Source organism: Eschrichtius robustus, chromosome 8 (genome assembly GCF_028021215.1).
Source record: "Eschrichtius robustus isolate mEscRob2 chromosome 8, mEscRob2.pri, whole genome shotgun sequence".
Taxonomy (NCBI): domain Eukaryota; kingdom Metazoa; phylum Chordata; class Mammalia; order Artiodactyla; family Eschrichtiidae; genus Eschrichtius; species Eschrichtius robustus.
In genome coordinates this window covers 76,815,453-76,836,177 of record NC_090831.1, presented here as the reverse complement: position 1 = coordinate 76,836,177, position 20,725 = coordinate 76,815,453, and the positions used below count along the sequence as shown (strand labels likewise).

Sequence of the window (20,725 nt, the reverse complement as noted above, 5' to 3'; positions counted from 1 at the left end):
ACACAGTTCTGTTGAATAAATGTTTGAATCAGGGAACCTTTAAGAATTTTGATATAGATTAAAATATAACTTAATAATTATAAAGAGAGGGTATCAGTATAAAATTTTAAATTCTACTATGTGTTATAAAACATTCAGCTTAAAAATATTAGTGGTTTGAGTTACTTGTGCAAATGTGAGTGTCTGTTTGTTAACTAACAATCACTTGGGCAAATATTTAGAACAACTTTTGTGACAATGCCACTTGCCTTTGATGTTCTGATCTGTCTCCCAGAGTTACATTTTCAGTTTTCCCTGTCTTCTGAGCTTTAGATACACTTTTTAACTTACACTCGGGCCCTCAACAGTGAAAACACGGAGTCCTAACCACTGGGCCACCAGGGAATTCCCTTAACTTCTTAGTATCTGAACTGAATATGACCCAACCTAGATTCTTCATCCATTGCCCACCTTCCTCTTCATGCACCTTCTTCTTCTTTTTTTAAAAATATTTATTTATTTATTTGGCTGCGCTGGGTCTTAGTTGCGGCACGCGGGATCTTCATTGTAGCATGCAGACTCTTAGTTGTGGCATGCACGTGGGATCTAGTTCCCTGACCAGGGACGGAACCTGCGCCCCCTGCATTGGGAGCACGGAGTCTTAACCACTGGACCACCAGGAAAGTCCCCTTCATGAACCTTCTTCAGCATGGCACATCTCAGTAAATATGATGCACTTTGTCCTGTATGTCAGAAATCTGGGGGCCATTCTTCTCACGGATTACTACCAAATAATTACTAAATCCTGTTAATTTGACCTTCTAAGGCTCTCTTGAATCCATCCCATTCTTTCTGTCTCTGCTGCCAACAAGTTTAGATTAAGGTACTGACCTCCTTCCTATGCACAAGTGTAATAACCTCCTAATTATCTCTCCAGTATACTTTTCCAAGTTCTTTTTCTTATTGTCATATTGATAAACACTTGAAACACAAATGCCATCATACCTCTCCCTCGCTCAAAATAAGTTAGTTTGAAGAATAGGATTTTTTCTATAATAAAATCATAGAAAAATGGGTAACAGTTCTGGCAGGTTTTCAAAAAAAAATAACACAAAGTGAGACAGTTTTGAAGAGGATCCAGTGCTCATTTTGACAATTTCCTGAAACCGGAAGAACTCTAGTTTTTCTTTATTGTTGGTCAGTGAGTTTCCTAAGATATCATCAAATTTAGGGGAAAATTTTAGGCAGAATTTAGGGGACAAAAAAAACATTAAATTATCTAACATTAACTATTCTGTAGTAGTAGGAGTACCCTGTGTTCTCATTACTGCTCCACCAGATAATTCCATCTATCCTCAGCTACTGAACTGTTATGAGGATAGAGAGAGGAAGAAGAGGAGGTAATTGTTTTGCTGGGCTATTCTATTATCCTTTATCTATTATCACGTATCTATTGTGGAGATTGGCTGTCTTGTTTTGTTTTTTGTTTTTTAAATCATCTATGAGGTCACTGTGAGGGCTCTGTTGACCAGACCATAGTGCTGAATCCCTTCGACCAAAGCCACATGGACCCAAGCCTGTTCTCTAGTTAAATATCAATCATTATTTTAGGAATGCCTCCTTGGTGAGACATCCCTTCCGGCGGTAATGAATCATAAAGCGCAAAGAAGACAGTTAAAGGAGTAACTAGTGAATATGCATGGTCCTCTTAAAGGGAAAGTGAAAAACTCATTTTAACCAGATATGAGATTAAACTTCACAATTGATAATTTAAATGATTTCCCTTACTGAGGAAGCCAAGGAAGTTTCATATAACAAAATGAGCTAATCTCTCATAGTATGTTTTAACTAAAAAAAAAATAAAGTGAGCAAGTTGGTAATGTGTTATTTTAATGACTTATGTGACTTTTATTCATGAGTTCCCCGAAGAATTTTTGTAACCTGGAAGCAGTCATTTGTTTGTGAAAATGTTAAAGAGTTAAGATGTTTATTGTTTCATGTAATATCCTCTTTGAGATGAAAATTTAAAAGTTGTGTTATTTATTTAATCTTAAGTTGTGCTATAATATTTTTCTCTGAATATGTTATTGCGCTAATGATTCTGATAGTGTCATTAATTATGCTGTTGATTGTAATCATCTTGATTATCCTTACATCTTTTAAGGTTTTTTTTTCACATATTAAAGGCATTTCTTTTTTTTTTTTTTTTTTCTGGTTGTGCCGGGTCTGAGTTGCGGCTGGCGGGCTCCTTAGTTGTGGCATGTGGACTCTTAGTTGCGGTATGCATGTGGGATCTAGTTCCCTGACCAGGGATCAAACCTGGGCCCCTGCATTGGGAACCCGGAGTCTTAACCGCTGCACCACCACGGAAGTCCCTTAAAGGCATTTCTAAACCATGTATTTCTGTTGTTTGAAGAAAGTTAAGTTGCTATTTCATCTCTGATTTATGATTCTATAATCTCTCATGTGTCCACTGACATTTTGGCACAATGCTGCACTGGCATGATTTGCTTAATGAGTGTGATGTAATGGGGCTAAGAGGGAAAGAAAAAATACTACAGGTACTTCTGGAGGATTTCTTAAAACCAGCTCAAGCCTGATTATTAAAAAGGAAGTAGACTGAAGCTTGTATTGCCAAAGGGCATTAGGGAACTCACATTATGTAATTAAAGTGTTTATGCTGATCAAATTAACCAGAGCACAGAGTAATCCGTAATAGGGATGAAAAGTTATATTTTTTAAAAAGCTTGTCAAATTGAATGAGGCATAACAGGTTTTCTCCGAAGTAGTGTTTTGGCCATCAAAGTCAGTTATATGTTATCTTATATGTAAATTTAATTTCCTTCTGGAAATTCTAACAGGAATTGCAAGCTCTGATTTGTCTAAAAATAATATGTATCAGTGGTTTATTGTAGATTGTATAATATACTCTATAATATAAATTGTATAATTGTAGAAAAATAAGTAAAAAGCAGATGCAAATGTCTTGTCTAGCTTACTTACTGCTCTCAGGTAGGTAAAGTCATAGCCACAGCACTTACTGGATTTTTTCCTATTATTTTAATAAAAATTTCTTCCTATTACAGAAATGTTCAAGTTAGAAATTTTAGAAAATATAGAAATACCCACCCATGGACACACACATACCCGCACGCACACACACACAAATAAAAATCATTTAAAATTCAGTTTCTTAAAGATAACAATTTTTTCTTCTATCCTTTTGTTTAGTTTGAACTGTATGTTTCAACCTTTTGGAATCCTACATGCATGCCTTTTTAATCTTTCCTTTTAAACTCAATATGTTAACATTTCTTTACATCTTTAAAAAAGTTTTATTTTGGAATGATTTTAGAGTTACGTGAAAGTTGTAAAAATAGTACTTTTTCTGTGTACTCTGTACCCAGCTTCCCCCAGTGATAACATTTTATATAACCAGAGTACAATGATCAAAAGCTGGAATTGACCTTGGTACAATACTGTTGACTAAAGATCTCATTCAGATTTTGCTAGTTTTTACACACACTCTTTGTGTATGTTTTGTGAAATTTTATCTTCAGTGTAGCTTCTATTTGCATTTCTTTTATGGTAAATGAAGTAAATATCTTTTCATAAGGTTAAACATCATTTTTACAGTTTTTATGTGAATTGTCTGTTCATGTATTTTGCCCATATTTCTGATTTTCAGATGACTCACCTCAAATTTTAAGAGTTATTAAAATAGTAGGGAATTCGCTCTTTATTTGTGATATATGTTGCAAGTATTTTACCCAGTTTGTCATTTGTGTTTTGACTAATAACAGCTTTATTGAAATGTAGTTTACATACCATATGATTCACCCATTTAAAGTGCATAAATCAGTATTTTTTAGTGTATTCATGTAGTTGTGCAACCATCACCACAATTAATTTTAGAACATTTTTATCACCCCCCCCCCCCAAAAAAAACATGGCCATTAGCAGTCTCTCTCAATTTCCTCCCCAAAACTCCCAGCCTTACCCAACCACCAACTTTCCTTCTGGCATTAAAGATTTGCCTATTCTGGAAATTCCTCCTTAATTCTTTAATTAATCTTGTACAATATGGTGTTTTCAAATGGCTGCATTGTATTCCATGGTAGTCATGCTTCAATATTTATTTAAGGCATCAATGATTATTAAATATTTAGATCATATTCCAAATTTTCACATTAAAAATGATACATTAAATTAACATCCTAATGGATTTCTGTTCATGTCCTAAAGATAAATTTTAAGAAATCAAATTGTTTGGTTAAAGTGTAGGCACACTTTTAATGCTTTTGTCACATTTTGCCCCGTAAGTTTGAAAGATATTTCCAGTTTAAACTCTTTTCAGTAGTGGATGATAGTCCTTTAACCTTTACCAAAAACTAGAATTAGAGATTAAAAAAAAAAAAAATAGTATCTTATTTGAAAGGTGCTTCTAACTCTTTGATTAACAGGGATTCTAAACTTTTCTTCCCCACATTTATTGGATATTTGTATTTTTCTCATGATGGAATGCCTGTTCACGCTCTTTGCCCCTTTAAAGTTGAAATGATTGCCTCTTATTGATCCCAAAGAGTTGTTCATATGTAAAATAACAGATTTTCTGTTATGTATGTTGCCAATTTCTCTCTGCACTAGTTGCCTCTCTTTTAATTTTGTTTTTGCTCTTTATGTTGTATAGATCATAAAATATTTATAATTATCTTTATCAATTTTCTGTACCTGAAGAAATGTTTTTCTAATTCTTTGATTCATTCTCTTTTACCCATTAATATATGTGGAACTTACTGACTTGCCATGAATATTAGGTGGAACTCTGTTTCTCCAGTTAATTAACCAATTTTGCCATATGTGTTTGTAGAAGGCAATGGTCATGCATTTCTGCCCAAATATGCACTATTCCTACTTGGAAAACACATCAGTGAAAATTGTTTCGGGTCTTCCCATCCCATAAACACTGAAATTTATCTTATACATTTGCTACTGCTTAAAGTTATTGAAATCATTACATCACTAAACATTTACTAATTTAGGATCTCATATATTTTTGTTTTTCCTTTTGGCTCCCAGTCTATAATTAGAACACAGATCATCTTGGTCCCACAAAAAATCAAGAGAAGGATTAGTACTAAAAATAGTGTTGATTGTCATTTTCTAAATCAGTCATCTTAAGTGTTACTGACTTTAGTCATTGCTGTTTGAAATTTACCCAGCACATCTCCCCACCTGCTTTTCACCTGTGGGGAAAGCAAAGCAAAACAATATGGACCAAAAAAAAAAAAAAAAAAAAAAATCAACCTTCTCCTACCATCTTGTCCTTAGGAGCAGATCTGATAGCCAAACTGAAGAAGCAGAGCTGTTCTACATCTGGTCTAGCCATTTATTTTCTTTTCCTTTTTTTAAAAAAATTTATTTTATTGTAGTAAGAACACTTAACATGAGAGCTACACACTTAACAGAACTTTAAAGTGTATAGCCATGGACTCTGAGGGATTTAAGCTGGACTGTCAGTTTGAAAATATCTCAGTATCATTAGTATTGTGAGTCTTTTTAGTGCTAATCTCAATTCATATCCGATGCTTTTATTTAACCAGATATAAATTTAGACTCGGGTAATGCAAATTTTGAAATTTAAAATTCCTATCCTTTTTTCAGTGTTTCCTTTCTGCTTTCTTTTGCTCACCTATCTTCCTCTTCTTAAGAAAATATTTTATTGGTGATGTGAAATGAATCCTCTTCAAGGATTTCAAGGAAAAAAAGTATTTACCTCTGTAATTAGAGTTAACCACCTTTTAAAAAATTAATTATTTTATTTTTGGCTGCGTTGCGTCTTCGTTGCTGCACGCGGGCTTTCTCTAGCTGCAGTGATCGGGGGGCTACTGTTCATTGAGGTGCACGGGCTTCTCATTGTGGTGGCTTGTTGTGCAGCACGGGCTCTAGGCGCACAGGCTTCAGTAGTTGTGGCATGCGGGCTCAGTAGTTGTGGCTTGTGGGCTCTAGAGTGCAGGCTCAGTAGTTGTGGCGCTTGGGCTTAGTTGCTCCGTGCCATGTGGGATCTTCCTGGATCAGGGCTCGAACCTGCGACACCCTTGCATTGGCAGGCAGATTCTTAACCACTGCACCACCAGGGAAGTCCCGCCACCTGTTTTTTTTTTTTTTAAGCATTATTATTATTATTATTTTTATTTTTATTTTTATGGCTGTGTTGGGTCTTCGTTTCTGTGCGAGGGCTTTCTCTAGTTGTGGCAAGTGGGGGCCACTCTTCATCGCGGTGCGCGGGCCTCTCACTGTCGCGGCCTCTCTTGTTGCGGAGCACAGGCTCCAGACGCGCAGGCTCAGTAGTTGTGGCTCATGGGCCCAGTTGCTCCGCGGCATGTGGGATCTTCCCAGACCAGGGCTCGAACCCGTGTCCCCTGCATTGGCAGGCAGACTCCCAACCACTGCGCCACCAGGGAAGCCCGCGCCACCAGGGAATCCCCCGCCACCTGTTTTTTAACATTAGAAGATTTGACAATGCAATCTTACCTTTGTCATTTACAATCCCTGGGATTTCAAGGCAATTACTTAACCTTTCTGATCCTATTTTCCTAATCAATAAAATGGATTGAAAACAGCTAATCTTTTAAGGTGGCAGTGAGGATTAACTGAGGTACTTAAGTTAAATTATAAGAAAAATTAGGTGATTACTTGTGCCTGGGATGTTGCTAGGGTATTACGATATTAAAATGAGGAAGGTAAGAACTTAGCCCTTAAGAAATTTTAGGACAAATAAAGAATATAGAAAGATAGTCTGAGGGTTTGAAAAAGACTGGTTCTAAAAGGTCAATGTAGTTTCAATTTCATTATTTCTGCTAATAATATAATGAAAAAAGTCTCTTGCCATCCTATTTGAATGTCTGTTTTTTGAATGAAGAACTTTAATTCTATTGATCTAATGTGGGAAGGCCAAGCTTCTCAAATAGCCTGTGCTATTTATAAAATAACCCCCCCCCCAAAAAAAAGTTTAAGAATAGCTGATTCTGCACTTGTGAGTTTATCTCACTTGGGTAAGGAAACTGAGAACCAGAGATTTGAGGTGACTTTCTCAGGGTTTAGTGATAAGAACAGGGCTAGGTTCAGGTTCCCATTTGTTTTATATATTATAACACATTTCCAGTTACACCAAAATCGCTGAATTTTTTTTTTCTGTCAGAAACACTGTTAAGATAATGAGGTCATACTTTTTCAGGTAAATAATACAATTTAAAAAAATTACAGAGAAAGGTCTTCTCCATGAATAGGGCTAATTTTCAGCATTTGTTTACTTTTTAATACATACCAGTGAACTCTAGTCATTTGAAGTATAGATTCAAATGGGAGGCTATAATCAGAAATAATTTGAACTCCACATATTAGAGATACCTTGAGAGTAAGTGGCAGTTCTGTGTAAAAAAACAGTCTTTGTTGTTAAGAAAAATTATGCACAAAAATTCTCTTTATAACTATTTTTTAACCAAATGCAATTGTAATAACATAAAAATGACAGAGGAATATAGCCTATATTGTGATCTAGTCTAAAGATTTATACTACCAAAGCAATATACAGATTCAGTTAAATCCCTATCATTATTCCAATGGCATTTTTTCACAGAAATAGAATGAACATTCCTAAAATTTGTATGAAACCATGAAAGACCCCGAATAGCCAAAGCAGTGTTGGGAAAGAAGAGCAATGCTGGAGGCATGATGCTCTCTGATTTCAAACTATATTACAAATCTATATAATTAAAACAATATGTTGTTGGCATAAAAACAGACACATAGATCAATAGACCACAGTAGAGAGCCCAGAAGTGAATCCATGCATGTATATTAATTGACTTACAACAAAGGAGCCAAGAATATACAATGGGGAAATTATAGTCTCTTCAATAAATGGTGTTGGGAAAACTAGACAGCCATATGCAAAAGAATGAAACTGGATCACTATCTTACACCGTACACAAAAATAAACTGAAGCCATAAAACTCTTAGGAAACACATAGGCTGTAAGTGCCTTAACATCAGTCCTGGACATGATTTTTTTTTGGATTTGACACCAAAAGCAAAAATAAATGAGACTATAACAAACTAAAAAGCTTCTGCATAGCAAAGGAAACCATCAACAAAATGAAAAGGCAACCTACGAATGAGAAAAGGTATTTGCAAATCATATATCTGATAAGAAGCTAATATCTAAAATATATGAAGAACTCATAGGACTCAAAGCAAAAAACCAAACAATTCAATTTAAAAATGGGTAAAAGACCTGAATATTTTTTTTTCCCAAGAAGATATGGAGATCGCAAACAGGCACGTAAAAAGATGCTCTACATCATTCATCATCAAGGAAATGCAAATCAAGACCACAATGAGATATCATCTCACTCCTTTTAGAATGGCTATTATCAAAAAGACTAAAAATAAAAAAATATTTAAGAGAATGCGGAGAAAGGGCACCCTCATGTACTGTTGATGGAATTGTAAATTGGTATAGCCACCATGAAAAAGAAGTCTGGAGGTTCCTCAAAAAAATGAAAATAGAACTACCATATGATCCAGCAATTCCTCTTCTGGGTATTTGTCTGAAGAAAACAAAAACACTAATTCGAAAAGATATATACAGCCCCATGTTCATTACATCATTATTTACAATAGCCAAGGTATGAAAACAAAGTATCATCAGTGGATGAATGGGTAAGGAAACTGTGATTGATATATACATATATAATATTATATATAATATTCCATTATATATGAAATATTATTCGGCCATAAAAAAGAATAAAATCTTGTCATTGTGGCAACATGGATGGACCTCGAGAGCATTATACTAAGTGAAATAACTCAGAAAGAGAAAGACAAATACCATATAATCTCTCTTATATGTGGAATCTAAAGAAAAAAGGAAAATAAACTTATGGATACAGAGAACAGATTAGTGGTTGCCAGAGGCATGGGGTGAAGGTTGGGAGAAATGGGTGAACTGTTTTTGTTTTTTTTTAGTTTGAATAAATTGAAATAAAAATTATTAAATTGTACTGCAATAAAGTAGAATTAACAAAAGATTAAGTTGAAATTTGACATCAGATTCACTGTTTACCAAATAGTTTAGTTTTCCTTATTCAGCCTCTTAGCTCCTTATAATTTGGGTTACTAGAAATGTAGCCCTTGGGAATAAAAACAAATAATTCTTTGAAAAATGTATAATGACATATTTACTTGCAAAATAGAACAATATATGATGAAATTTTTTATATCTATGGAAGGCACCTGCTTTCCACGGAGTTGAGCAGCAGCATTTGGTACCCAGTGCTACCCAGATAGGAGGCCATATGGCGTTGTTCTGGGTTCCTGTCATGACTTAAGGGAAACTTTCATAATGTCCAGAGTCCTCGATGTCCTGAAAATGAAGGAGGAGGATGTCCTCAAATTCCTTGCAGCAGGAACCCACTGAGCTGGCACCGACCTTGACTTCCAAATAAAACAGTACATCTACAAAAGGAAAAGTGATGGCATCTTACATCACAAATCTGAAGAGAACCTGGAAGAAGCTTCTGCTGGCAACTCATGCCGTGTTGCCAGGGAAAACCTGGCTGGTGTCAGTGTCCTATCCTCCAGGACTACTGACCAGAGAGCTGGGCCGATGTTTGCTGCTGCCACTAGAGGTACTCGTATTGCTGGCTGTTTCACTTCTGGAACCTTCACTCACCAGATCCAGGCAGCCTTCTGGGAGCTGCTACTTCAGGTGGTTACTGATCTCAGGGCAGATCACCAGCCTCTCACAGGAGCGTCTTATGCTAACCTGCCCACCACTGCTCTGTGTAACACAGATTCTCCTCTGCAGTTTGTGGACATTGCCATCCCAGGCAGCAACAGGGGAGCTCCCTCAGTGGGTCTGAGGTGGTGGGTGCTGACCCAGGAAGTTCTGCACACACACCTGCATTACCATCTCCAAAGTAACATCCGTGGGAGGTCACACCACGTCTCTAGTTCTACAGAGACCCTGGAGACATTGAAAAGGAAGAGCGAGCCGCTGCTGAAAAGGCTGTGACCAAAGAGGAATTGTTCAGGGTGAATGGACTGTTCCAGCTCCTGAGTTAACTGCTACTCAGCTGAGGTTGCAGAGGCGTCTGGAGATGCAGGTGTCCTGGGGCCTGGTCAGCAGTCTCTCTAGAAGATGGGGGCGCTCAGCCCACCACTGAAGACTGGTCTGCACTCCCACTGTTCAGGCCCCTGAATGGGTGGGAACAAGCCTGAGTGGCCTGAAGCTGTTTGTCCACACGTTTAAACAGAAAATGCAGTTAAGGTTGACAGAAAATCTTTCTTTAAAAAAAAGAAAAAGGAAGTCATGCACATGGAGAAAAAACACCCCTGGACTTTCCATGTCCTCTCACTCCTGAACAGAACTACAGTGCTCATTTGTCTTAGTCAATTGATTTTTATATTACTTTAAAATCGGAGGTGTTAACAGAAGCAGCTACATCTTCTCACATGTACCACCTCATGCCAAGATTTTGATTTTTAATCCCAATCACAAAAAAAGGGAACTGGAGTGTCTTAGAGAAGATTTTATTCTATTCTAGGACAGAGAGGTTTCTGAATGGGCAGAAAACTTTCCATTATTGCCAAAAGTAGGAAAGTTTTAAAAAACATATCAGGACTATTACAAAATAGATGAAGAATCAGCTGAAGGAGGCTGTCATCAGCTTAGAGAAGAAAATGTAGGCTTGAAATCATAAATAACTGAAATAATTCAGGTCTATTAAAGGCCATGAGTTCACAGTGGACTCAAAGAAAATGTGAGAATAAAACATGAAATGGGGTAGTTGTAATGCCAAAAAAAACGATAATCTTTTTTTTATCTAGATTGGTAGATGGTTGGTTTTTATTGATTTTAATAAGTTTTTATTGATTTTAATAGTTTTAATACATGTGTACATGTACTCTACATGTACATCTATCTGTTCCAACATTTAAGTATAAGTATATATAAGTATGTATGTATTATATTACATATATATGTATAGTTATTACTGATAAGCAAGATAGCAACATATGCCTACGAGAAGAAGCCAATATAAATATATTGAGTTTACTTTTTCCTGCATATGCAGATAATATGTGTGTGTCTGTGTGTATGTGTGTCTGTGTAATCAGAATCTATAAAAAAGAATGAAGAGGACTAATTTTGAGTAGACAAATATTCTCCATAATAGTAGGAATTCTGCCAAGAACTCTACAAGATAGGACATTGTAGCAGATGCCTATTTACCAAATAATTCCAGCACATGATAACTAGGTAGAGAGATTTTCCATCAGTTGATCAACTCTGGTGGTCGTACACATTAATTAGTTAACATCCTGTTTCAGGATGGTAATTTAGCCAGATGTTCTAAAGGGAAGAATTACTGTGTCAGATTCTAACCTTCATTTTCTAGTAGATAAAATGGCTGGATGAGCATTCTTTTTTCAAAAAGTTTTTATTGAAGTATAGGTGATTTACAATGTGTTAGTTTCTGGCATACAGCAAAGGGATTCAGTTATAAACACACACACACACACACACACACATATATATATATATACACACACGCACACATAAATATTCTTTTTCACTTTCTTTTCCATTATGGTTTATTACAGGATATTGAATATAGTTCCCTGTGCTATGCAGTAGGACCTTGTTATTTATCTATTTTATATATACCAGTTTGTATCTGCTAATCCCAAACTCCTAATTTATCCCTCCCTGACCCCGTTTCCCCTTTGGTAACCAAAAGGTTGTTTTCTATGTCCGTGAGTCTGTTTCTGTTTTGTAAGTAAGTTCATTTGTGTCATATTTTAGATTCCACATATAAGTGATATCATATGGTATTTGTCTTTCTCTTTCTGACTTCCTTCACTTAGTATGATAATCTTTAGGTCCATCTGTATTGCTGCAGTGGCATTATTTCATTCTGGAGGAGCATTCTAATGATTTTAAATTACAGATAAAGCCAACAGAAGTTTTTAATCTTAATGAAAGATTTGTATAGGTAACTATACAAAGATAATGACTTAGGTAATACTGACCATTTAAAAGTAAATAACAGTGCTTTCTGGAAATTATGGGAAAGGATTGGACTTGTCCCATGATGCAACAAATCAAATCATCTAAGGTATGCCAAGAATCACTCGATCCTTAAGCCAGAACCAGCAATGGCATTTAACCTGAGGTAGAATTCTTTCTATTTTGAAGTGGTCAAATTTATTGTTAATCTAGCAAGTTTCCAAAGTAAATATCTAGTTAAAAAGCTAACCCTTAAGAGTAGGAATAATAATAATAATAATTAATAATAATATAATGACAACATGAATAAATGAATAAATACATAAACAAATTAAAAATAAATATATTGCTGATCCGGACCCTAATGGACTCTTGAGGGAGACCCTCTAAAGATTTCCAGGGCTCTCTCTTTGTGTAGTTCACTCTTCTTTCCTGTGAACACTTAGACACTTGGGCTCTCAGTCTCCTCAACTCAGAGAGTCCATCAGCGCTGCCTCATTCCCTCTCTTTGGGTCATGACCTGGAAACTCTCTCAAAGGAATGAATTAGGACACTTGTAGGACTGGCTTCATTCGTTTCCCATCTGTCAAGGATCAGTGCTTTTTTGGCTGACATCCAGTGTCTTTGAAAGCATTTGATTCATACATTTTGTCTGTATTTTTGGTTGTTGCAAGGGGGAGGATCAGTTCTGTCCCTGTCAGTACATCTTGTCCAGAAGCGAGCGAGCACGTCTGTTTAATATTTTGTGTGATGAATTGAGAAGTATACAAAAAGCATTTTGCTGCATATTGAACTATGATGGTTTTCTTAAGAAAAAGCACTTGTCCATTTGAGTTGAGAGCTGAACAACCTCCTTCTTTCCATGGAACACAATTTTTAGTTGGAAGATTAACTGACAGACAAAGTATGTTTTGTTTTTTTTTTATAGTTGAGTATTTGGCACAGATTTACTTAAAAATAAAAGAAGTCATCTTGTCACTTCAAAGGCAATCGACTGATAGTATTTGTTGCCAATGATGAAATTCAAGCTTTCAAGAGAAAATTAGAATTTGGGAAAAATTGCGTTAGCCACTGTGAGCTTGAGAGCTGCCCAATCCTTACAGAGTTTTCTGATAACGATGGTGGAGATATTAACAAATATATTTTTATAAAATATGTTAATATTTGAAAGAATGGCATAACTCAGTGAACCAATATTTTTCAAGTGATCAATGTAGAAAATCATTAGAAAGTAAAAGACCAATCAAAGTGCAAAATAGACCATTCAATGTAACAGAGTAACAATGTTCATTGATTTGGTTTCAGATTGCACATTGCAATGAAGTTTTAGTAGACAACCACTTATCAAATTTTGGTGTAAGTATCAAGAGGAATATCCAAAGTTTTCTGAAAAGTCTATTAAAATACTCCTCTTATTTCCAACTACATATCTGTGTGAGTCTGGATTTTCTTCAAATACTTCTATCAAAAGAACATGCTGCAACACATTGAATTCAGAAGCAAATATGAGAATCTAATGTCTGACTTCATAGAAGTCAGGTAAAGAGCTGTGCGAGGGTGTAAAATGCCGCCACTCTTCTCATTCTTTCTTGGGAGAAAATATAGTTATTTCCTACTAAAATATATTATTTACCTTAACCTATTTATTATTATTTTAAAATTAATGTTTTAATTTTCAACTTTAATTTCTTACATGGAAAATATTGATACACATAACCAACTTAAACAAAACATCTTGGGATTCTCAATAAAGGGATTCCGAGACCAGAAAGTTTGAAAACTGATTCTCTAATCATTGTGATATTTTTAGACGTAACTAATATTTTCAAACACTGACCGTATGCCTGGTGTTATCAAAGTTCTGCTAATATACTCTTGACTCACAATAGGACAATGGGATAAATATCATAGATAAATATTATGATAACCTTCTTTTTATAGATGTGGAAAATGAGGCACAATTTCCCCAAAGTCATACAGCTATTAAGTGGAAGAAATCAGAATTTGGATACAGGTCATATGGCTCCATAGTCTGTACTCTGAAACATCATTCTGTGTTTCTATGCTATGTGCTGTCTAAATCTTACAGTGCTCTCAATACTTAAAGGAATTTTTATTAGAAGTATTTTAAATCAAATATTTATAGTGTTTTATTAAGTTTATAGTCAATTTTTAAATGTTGGAGATAATTTGCCAAATTCATAACTTTTAATTTATTTTTGTGTCAGTAGCGAGTAAACATTGAGGAATATTGATTGTTTAATGTCTAAAGAACGTTCATTGTTTATTGGAGTTTTAAGACTTATACGTTGAATGTTAAACCGAGTTAGAGGGGGGTAGTAAGGGCTCCTCTCCATATACAAAAGCTGAAGTCCTGAGAACAAGCACCATCTGGATACCAGACATAATTGTGAAAATGATGGCAAATCACATAAGAGCCTTGAGCTGTACTTGAATTCAGCATGTAGCAACCCTGTGATTTGTACATCTTTTTTATTTGAGGATGATGATAGTACTTGACAGTGACAGGAGAATTTACTAAAGGCTCACAGATATTTTTGCTAGCAATTCCAGGCAAGGGTCATTCTATTCATATTCTAACTTTCTGAATCGGTTAAGATTTATAAGACTTGGGTATCTCTTGATTTAGACTCACTTACAAAACTAAGATATACAGAAAATCAAATTAAGAATATTCCCAATAAAGCACCAAATGAATTCTTTGTTCTTAAGGGATTCATGTGGAAGTATTAGGAAGTGAAATACCACAGTGTCTACAACTTAGTTTCAAATGGTAGAGGAAATCAAACCAAATCGAAACAAAACACCAACCCGTTGTGTGTGTGTGTGTACTTAGGAGGAAAACTTGTGCAGAGAGTTGAGTAATGTGCTCAAGGTTGCACACTAGTAAGTGGCAGATCAGAGATTTGAAGTCAGGCCAACCGTCTCATTCCCTGAAAGCTATTAACATCTCTAGCCTTCTCAGCCTCAAGGAAAAACATTGAAATAATTAGATCCATTGATAAGCCTGTCCACAACACTAGATCCAGAGCAACTGGGCCATTCGGTGTCATCCTGCAACAGTTGAGACAAGAGTATGGGGAAAGAATATTCTTTGGAGTACTATAAAATGGGGATTGACTCTTTCACTGGCCACTTTAGCAGCTTCATCTGGGGGAGGTTCTTCAACCCTTGTGCACCTCATTTCTTCATCTGAAAATAAAAATAGACATCATAATCTCCACCTTATATGATAGCAGGAGGATTGAATTAATAATCTATACTCAGCACATGGCATATAATAAGCATTTCATTATATGTCATCTTGCTCCTTATACTGGGGACTATTTTTACTTTGGCTACAAGTAGTCTTTTTCCACTAGAAGGGAGCTCTTAAAAAAGACACTTGTCCTTGAAATTTCTCTAAGTGCTGGTCATGTGTTGGCCGCTTTACGCTGAAAACCAAATCATTTTAGATGAGCCTTAGAGAAGTGTAATACAAATTGATATCCACATAGGAGACATGCTTTAGAGAAAAATATTCCTACAGGCTAGTACTACATTCTGGCACAGAAGCAGCATCCCTGCAGCCTTCCGTGGACACAGGGGTGTTTTTTAGCCCCATTCATGGCAAAGCTATGTTTTGACCCCAGCTCTGCAATCAGTTGTTCGTATAACGTGTTTCCTTCCTGATGATCATTGTCATTGGGGTAATTTGCTTGATTGGCAGCTTTTTCTTTTCTTATGGCTGGGTTCTCTGCTTATAAATATTCCCCATCTGGATAAATATATTCTGAATGCAACTCTTCATGGAAGACTAATAATATACAGTTTTGTTTATACAACCTGTATTTATCAAATAAAAATGCCCTGTATTTTATTTATTTTCAGAGTGGCACCAGATAATCTTGTTAGTTTTGAAAATGTTAATCCTTATGAATAATTCTCCTCAAACTGGGAATACTGTAATCATGTGTTAGAATTGATCAGACTCAGTAACTAGGATTCCTAAAATATCTAACTTGGTTCTATTTAAGGGACATTAACTCATTCCCATCAAATTAAATTATCTTCCATGGGTTAGTTTTAAACTGAAATGAGACTGAACTGAAAAATTAACTAAGAAGTCACTGGACTGGATGGAGGGAGAACCAAGAGTTAGTATTGTTATAGTTGTGTTTAGGGAGGAGGGGGCAAGTGTATGGGCTATGATGAAAGGCTTTCTTAGTGAGTCAGAAAACAGCTCAGGGTAGACATGGATCTATAAAAAATACTTGCTGATTAAAATAAAATTGTTTGAGATTAAAATGCTTTCATAAGTCCCAATAGTGGAAAGGTTATGCATCAAACTACATAAACTGAATAGTCATTGACTTCTAGGGAATAGAATATTTGAGTTCACAAAGAGTAAAACTAGCGATTCACAATATACTTATCTACTATATATTTTTTTTTAACTCCACACCTAGGGGTGAAATGATCATTTAATATTCATTGTGTAGTAAAGAATTTGGCCTTGCCCAAAGAAATATCTGGTTTTTGCCCTAGGCTTCTCAGAGGTCATCTATTTAACACCTGGTAGGAGCATCTTTGTTTAGAGTAGGGGCTGGCTACACTGGATCTTGGGGTGAGGTCATCCACACCCAATAGCTTTAGGGTGGGGGCTGGCCCCAGCATAAAGACCAACAGTGTGACCTAGGGTGGTGACTTTGGCTCATGTGGTATCAGTTGAGCTAGAGACCGGGTTCAGCCGTGTGAGCAATCAACCAATGTTGCCTATGTATTAAAGCCTCAGTGAAAACTAAAGACACAGAAGCTTGGTTGAGCTTCCTTATTTTCAGTACTCTATGCCCATTGTTACATGTCAGTTCTAGGAAAGGAGAATGGAAGCTTCATGTTGGGATCCTCCTAGACTCTGCTCTATGTGTCTCTTCCTTTGACTGCTTGCAATTTTTATCTTTTCCCTATAATAAACAGTAACCATAAATATAAGTTTTCAGGGAGTCCTATGAAAACTATTGAATCTGAGGGTGGTTTTAGGAATCCCCCTGAACTTGCAGTTGGTGTCAGAAATTGGGGCAGCACTGGAGACTGTACTCACATACTTCACAGTTTGACTATTTCTAGGCATTCTTAATAAACATTATAAGCATTGTTAAATCCTGAATTGCCTTCTGAATTTTTTCAGCCTAAATTGTATTTAGTGCAGTTATTTTGGGAATGTTCTATTTCTTAGGAAGAGATAAACACTCAAATAATAGTATTTATTGATTACCTACTATCCATGTCTAGTTGATATGTATGATTGTTTTATTACTCCAGATATTTCTTTGATAGGGATATGTCATAGTTTCAGCCACGCTCCACATTCTGAATAGACTAACCAATATAAACAGTACACTCTTTCATTTAGTGATACACCATAAATATTTGGGTAGAAGAGTCACATCCTATTCCAAATCCATCTCAATTTTTGTATTTTTACCATGGGGCAAATCAAACGTGGGTTTGGCACTTTTTCCCAGTCTGATTTTCCCTAAGGTTGTCTTAAGACCTAAGAATAGTAAGACTAATTATTTTGTTGTGTCCTCATCACTTGTACAAATTCATTGAACCAGCTGAGTAAGTTGGTTCCATTTGATTAGTTCCCACTCGTTTGGCTTCAGCTATGGTCAGTTGTTGGGAAGTGAGCTTACAGAGACCAGCTGTGCCATGAAGTGGAGCACTGCCAACTCTGTTGAGGGAACACACATTCTATCACAGTTTTACCTTAAATCTATTATTAATAAAACCTTGCACTGCGGGCTTCAGCCTGCAGCAGACATTTATGAACAGGTCAGAAAATGAGGAATGGGAATTGAAACACGGAGCCTTTGACAACAGCTGCATAAATGGTAGCACTATAGTTACCGAATTGCTAAAAATCAGTTAAGAAAGGTGGCCACCTGATCTCCCTGTGCATAATCTATTTTAAGTAGGTAGTCTGTTTCTGAAATCAAATGTTTCTGGACTCTGAGACTTTTTTAACAGGATGCCGTTTTACTTAGAAAGTATAATCCAGAGATTTCATGGGCCCATCACAAGTTAAAAACATATATAAGAAATAATTGCACTGCTCTGCACCAATTATCCAATCTCTAATGCAAGTTTAATAGGGAAACTCATCTGGTACTCTTTCAAAATGTAATACGGTTTTTGCAAATTAGTCTTGAAACCTCTTGAGTATTTTATGATTTTTATTTTACATGCTCACTAACAGAAATAATCTGTATTGAATGATTCTGCAATACAGAAGAAAAATCTTTCATTGAAATGTGTCTGTACTTATAATTTTTATAATCCTTAAAACATTAGAATTAAGGATTTTGATTCTACATTTTAAAAAATAACTAATCTGGCATATGCAATAAATTTTGCTATGATTCTTCAATAGGAGAACTGTTTAAAAGTAGATGAAGAATGCTCTGAAGCAGAAAGAATCTTTTGAAAAATAGTCCAGTGAGGGACCTTTCATAATTATATTTTTAGTGTCATTGATACCACTATTTATAATAATGCCACCATTCACTTAGTTATCATTGAATTCTAGAACCTTATACTTAGTAACTCACTTATTCCTCATATAATATAATAAATTTATTAATATTCTCATTTTATAGCTGACAAAATTTAAACTCAGATGATTTTAGTAACTTGAGCAAGTAGATCTATGGGGCATCAAAATTAAAAATTCACTGATTTCTGGAGAATGGTTTTTCTGTGATGTGACTATAAATCATTTGTTGAATGAGGAGAATAAATGAATAGTGAGTGAACAAATGAAGTCAATGTCAAACTCATTCTATCTTACATCTAAATCACAATAGTGATTATAAAAAATTTTTGGCTGTTTTAGAAACATTTTTTATATAAAAAGAAGATTCCTATTGATGCCATTAATCCACTTAGGCATAAAAAAGCAAAGAAACTGTTTAACAATGCAAGTTAACATCACAAGTTAATATCACACTTAACAATTGCATCAGTTTTAAAAATCCAGTTTTTTATGAAAACTTTCAATTATATGGAAAAATGTAGATTATAAAATAACTCCCATATACCCATTACCTTGATTTAACAAATGTCAACATTTTGCCACATTCTCTTTTTTCATTTTCTTGCTGAATAATTTTAAATTGCAGATATAACATCTCAAACCTAAACATTTTTGTATCAACTCTAAAAAGGGACATTTTCTACCATTAAAGCATCAGAGAGTATCATTAATGCACCTTACAAAGTTAAGGAAAGTTCCTTAAAGTAATTTAATATCCATTACATTTTAAAATTTCACCCATTAACCAAAAATGTTTTATAAAGTTCATTTGTTTAAACAAATTGGTTAAGGTAAAGCATTGTTTTTAGTTGCTGTGTTTCTTTGATCTCATTAGACTAAGCACCCTTTCTTCCCTACACTCTGCCCATCGTTTTTTGACATTGACTTACTGATGAACGGGTCCCACCTATTTGTCTAATTGCTTCCTCCACCTGATAGTGTCATCTAACTTGTTCCTCTACTCCTTTCATTATTTACCTGGAAGCAAGAAGTTATATTTAGCAGCTTGGTTATAATCATGTTATTGGATCTTACGAAGAAGCCCTCATAGTTGATGCTGTAGACCCATTCCATTCTATCTGGATGCATACAAAGTCTGCTTGTCCCAGGATTCATTTTGCTGAGAGTGATCTGTGGGTTCAGGTGGTAACATTCTGGATCCTCTATGGTAGATTGTACTTTACCCTTCCTCATCTGGATCTTGCTGTGCAAAATACAGCTGGAGGCTGTATGTTTTTAGTTTTGAGTTTCATGCTAATTGCTCTAAGTTATACACATATTCATTCTATTTTACATTTTCCTTTGCTTGACATATAATTCTGGTGTTTATAATAGGAGACATGAGGAGTTCATCCTTGAAAGTTTATGGCCATATTCTAATTTGATAAGACTTCAAAAAATATGAAACTGTTCATAATGTTTGTGGTTTGCAAGCTGGAAATTCCCTCAGTAAAGAAGAACTGTCAGAGAAATCCTATTCTGTAGGTTTATTTTTGAAGGAACCTCGTTTCCTCCTTTTTTATAATTCCACAAGGCAAGCAGTGCAGGGTTTGCTTCTGGAAAACTTACAAGACAAGTTGTTGATGCTTTAGTGAGGCAAGTGGTCATTCAGTGGAAAATTCTACTAGCAAATGGTTCTTTCTTCAGCCAGATCAGGTCACCTCCCTCATCATCTATTTTTTGTTGGACTTCTGATTCTATGTAAAATTTTACTTAAGGTTGAATGGTATAAACAGGACAAATAAAAGCATGCACATATGCATGTAACAACGTGCATTACACAAAAAAGGACCACTTCCTGTCCATGTAGATCTTAGTACATGGTGTAGGGGCCTGAGAATCACTCAGATGGCATCACCCCCAAGGAAGAAGCTGGCATTCCTGATCACTGCAGCATTCTCAAGACGAGGGGCTATAGAAAGCCATGTACATTTTGCTAGTGTAACCCGTAGGCATGGCCCATAAAATATTTTTATCATTTTTCAAATGAGACTGTCTATTTCAAGTCATTGGCTTTGGCTCAGGCTTGTTTTTTCCTCTCGTGGGACTGTTCTTCCTCCTTTTTCTACCAT

General features: G+C 35.5%; 1 protein-coding gene and 1 pseudogene across 1 annotated transcript in view; both read left to right on the top strand.

Annotated features, from left to right (window-relative positions):
• ZNF804B (zinc finger protein 804B) overlaps window positions 1-20,725 on the top strand; it is a 518,351-nt gene that overhangs the window by 70,193 nt on the left and 427,433 nt on the right. The gene's annotated exons all lie outside the window — the stretch shown is intronic.
• Window positions 9,389-20,725, top strand: part of LOC137768710 (small ribosomal subunit protein uS2-like) — a 176,849-nt pseudogene continuing 165,512 nt past the window's right edge.